Source organism: Dreissena polymorpha, chromosome 1, assembly GCF_020536995.1.
Source record: "Dreissena polymorpha isolate Duluth1 chromosome 1, UMN_Dpol_1.0, whole genome shotgun sequence".
NCBI classification, from domain to species: Eukaryota; Metazoa; Mollusca; class Bivalvia; order Myida; family Dreissenidae; genus Dreissena; species Dreissena polymorpha.
In genome coordinates this window covers 159,644,817-159,648,993 of record NC_068355.1, presented here as the reverse complement: position 1 = coordinate 159,648,993, position 4,177 = coordinate 159,644,817, and the positions used below count along the sequence as shown (strand labels likewise).

The window sequence follows — 4,177 nt, the reverse complement described above, 5'->3', positions numbered from 1 at the left end:
CAGTCGCGGCGACACGCGATATTAGAACTGTTCAAATGTCGCCGTAACGATATCGTCTGTCGACTTTTTATATGCGATATCTCGACCTTTGAACACGACCGTCGCACTTAACGAACGCGACCGTCGCCCTTTTATAGGCGATAAAACATAAAAAGGGCGACGGTCGCGTTCGTAAAGTGCGACGGTCGTGTTCAAAGAGCGAGATATCGCATATAAAAGGGCGATTATCGCATTCTAACTTTTTGAAAACGCGACAGTCGACAGGCGATATTATTACAGCGATATTTGAACAGTACTAATATCGCGTGTCGCCGCGACTGTCGCGCATAATATCGAGTAACGCTTCGTGCATCGTGTGTCGCGGTTTGAAATTAGACCGCGATACACAAGATTCGGATAATATGGGCGATATTTGAATAATAAAATATCGTGCGTCGCCGCGACTGTCGCGCAAAATATCGTGCGTCGCTTCGTGTTTCGTGCGTCGCCCTTTGAACGCGAGACACGACACACGAAGCAATACACGATATTCTGCGCGACAGTCGCGGCGACGCACGATATTTTGCGCGACTGTCGCGACGACGCGCCACATTTTGCGCGACAGTCGCGGCGACGCCCGATATTTTGCGCGACAGTCGCGGTGACGCACGAAACATTTTATATCGCCTTTGGGCTACCTACACAAGGGCCATTATATTGTATTAAATATATCGTGTGTCGCCGCGACTGTTGCGCAAAATATCGTGCGTCGCCGCGACTGTCGCGCAAAATATCGTTCGTCGCCGCGACTGTCGCGCAAAAAATCGTGCGTCGCCGCGACTGTCGCTCTTGATAAAAGAAAAGCGATATTATTCATGGCACTATCCGGATTCCGATATTAAAGGGAAATGTTCACGTTTTGGTAAATTGCCAAAATAAAAAAAAAGTTTCAAATTCGCAAATTTTCGTTGTAGTTAAGATATTTATGAGCAAGCAGTAATACTGAACATTTACCGTGCTTTAATATATCGCTTATATGCATCTTTTGACGATTTAACACCCTAAAATATGTCGACTCGTGTATATCGAAGTTAATAATAAATATCTTGTTTATCGAAATTAATAATTAATATATTTAATAAAAACATAATTTAATATAAACGGCACACTAACCTCAATTACAACTTTAAATCAATATTTTTAACAATGAAATTGAAACGAGTTGCACTTACATTTTTTATTTATATTCCATCTCTTTATCGAAACTTATTTTAAACCACACTATTTTATTGTATTCCTATCGAAGTTTACAATTATGCACGATAAGCAAGAAATGCGAAATACGTTTTGCATTTGTTCGATGCTTTAAACAAATATTTTACTGTTAAAAAACAACACGTCCAACATGTCCTTAAAATCCAGATAGTTTAACTCAAACTAGTGTGGTTCGTCAGAGAAATTACGTCATACAACATACGCCATAAATTGCGCTATCAGTTGCATGAAAAATAAAAGTACGGAAAGCCGGTTTTGAGAAAAAAAGCGATCTCAAAACTCATTCAGACGCAATTTTGTTTTAACCCTCCGGTCGCCAATTACGTAACGTCAACGTGTGCCGACGATCCGCCGTTACTGGACAACAGGTGCGAGATAACCGGAAGTTTGGAAATAACCGATTTTGGCACAGTGTTCCAATAACCGGTTATTTGCACACTTGCTCCGAGATTTTCACGAGTTATTCGCGAAAAAACGGCCAATTTTTTACTAAATATAGTTACATATGCAATAAGTTTGGATTATTATATGGAGAAAGTGTGCCTTTAGGCACACTTGGTGAGTTATTTGCACGAGGGCTTTAGCCGTTGATGAAAGAAGGGTGAGATTATAGATGGCATTATCCGGATTCCGTACTTTAAGTCTATAACACACGTTATCATACCTTTATTATGGTTGTCTTTTAAAGAACACAAGTTGAGCGTGGGATAAGGTTTTAAATATCTGGGTCAATATCAAAATCAGTATCGCATATATACCTATCATTCTAGATGTTATCAACTTTATGTTCCGTTCGCGAGTTTGTGTCTCCAGATAAAAAATACCTTTCATTTTGTTTAATTGAATTTTATATCACATTCAATAGTTCAAAATATCACAGGTATACACATAATGAAATACGGAGGGGCTTATATAAGAGACATGTCGAACAACTGGGTATTGCGTTTTAGTAATGAAAATATTGCATTAAAAACAGACATGTATTTGGCAATTTTGTGATTTTGCATGATTGCCTTTTATAACAATAACTATAAAAATATATTTACATGTACATATTGAAAAATAAAAGTGTAAAAGTGTGTACACAATCGAAGGCAAACGAGATGTCAACTTGGCTTCAGAAAAGGAATGCAAAATCTCAGTTATTGTCGGACAAAGAAAACGAGGATATTTTCAAAACTCTGGGTCGGAGATGTACGGTAAGAATCGTTTACCATAAAGTTTATGGAGTCATGTGGCAGATAGCGTAGTAGTGTAATCGCTGATATTGCACGTATTTCTTTATAAAACTTAGATTACATAATTATCATATGAGGATTAAGAATTCGGGAATTGAACTACCGGTGTTGTTTTCAGTCGTGTTTGACGACAAGAAAAAACAGTTATAATTTTGCGCATATACGCACACCGAGTACTGAGATGATTTATCTGGATTTTCGATCCACCGCATAAGGGAAAGTTTTGAAAATGCGCGATTTACAGGAGGATTGTTTTTCCCATGAATATAACATGCGCTCAGGTGTGAAATTTGAAAGATGACAGATGAAATTTTGTAATGCCATTCCACAATATCGTCTAATTTTTCAAACAAAAAGTGGAAGGAAGTTTTCATTGTCAAATTTTGTTGTATAATTTGATAGTTAACTGTATCACTTTGAAGCTTACGTAGATGTGTCCTTTTTAATTAAGTGACGCTTGTTTCTTACCTTGTTTTGGTGCGTAGATGAGTTTGTGATTTCCAACTTACATGTTACATTTTTGTCAAGGAACGTTTTCAATAGAAAACTCTTTCTTGAAACAAAATAATAAAAAATGTTAAACCTTGCTTTTTAAGTTAAAATAAAGTATTTGAAATAAAAAATTTAGTTGTTTGAAATAAAAAATAAGATGTTCACATTTGTAGAAGACCCATGAAGCTCTTATCCAAGGATTCTTGGTAAAAGCTAGTAAAATTATTCGAACCAAGCCTCATTCGAACATCTGAGACACACTGTCAGATACTATCAGCAAAGTGAATATATTTCACGTTGATGGTAATATCTGAGTCTCAGATGTCTCTTATAAACCGAGATGAAGATTTTTTGCCTGGATTTACCTGCGCCATGCGTGATAATAAAATACGACCGTGCATCGACCAGTATTTATATAACAAAACTTGTTTTGTAGAGTTTGTCGACCGCTGTAGTTCAGCTGTACCTTGGTGATACGATATACGGAAAGAAATGGAACAAGCGTTGCTGTGGCGTGGTGTGCTTTGTGAAAGACTGTGCTCAACGATCATACTTCATCAGGCTCTTTGACCCAAAGGTTTCACGGAACAAGTGTATAATTATTTCTAGTAGTGTGTAGCTGATAAAAAACGTATCACTGCCACAATGGTAAAACAAGGCCAAAGTTATCTTACATAAAATTTGCCTTAGAGTCAGGTGACAAGTCCACATAACAGCTTTCAAATGCGACATTCTATAAAGTCATAGGAAATGACACAGTTATGATGATGCTTCTCATTTTTACCAGCTGTTGCTTATTTTCAAAAATATTGTTTTATCTGATACATTAATATTTCCACGGACTGTTGTAGTTTTAAATTCGGATATAAAATGTGAACATTCCTTACTGATATAGATCTAATGTGGAAACAATTGCATTTTAGCCTTAAAACAATTGTGAGCTACCATTATAATACGCTTTGACAGTTATAAATATGGAAAACACTTTAATAATATGGAAAACACGTTAATAATGAATATCTACTTTCGCAGCACAATGTTAAATATAAACGCAGATATCTCACTAGAAGGACTTGTATGGGAAGCGGTTCGACGCATAATCCCAAGAAACTAGGTTTTTCATGAGAACCTAGGTTCTCGCTTGAAGATTGCACATGGCTTCCAGAACCCAAGTTTTTTTTTCGATATCCTAG

The 4,177-nt window shown here is 37.0% G+C and overlaps 1 long non-coding RNA gene across 1 annotated transcript; it reads left to right on the top strand.

Moving 5' to 3' along the window:
- The first annotated feature begins 2,040 nt into the window (after nucleotides 1–2,040).
- LOC127858227 (uncharacterized) lies at nucleotides 2,041–3,824 on the top strand. Its single transcript, XR_008038819.1, has 2 exons — nucleotides 2,041–2,453; nucleotides 3,421–3,824. It is a non-coding gene; the product is annotated as an uncharacterized LOC127858227 (long non-coding RNA).
- The last annotated feature ends 353 nt before the right edge of the window (nucleotides 3,825–4,177 follow it).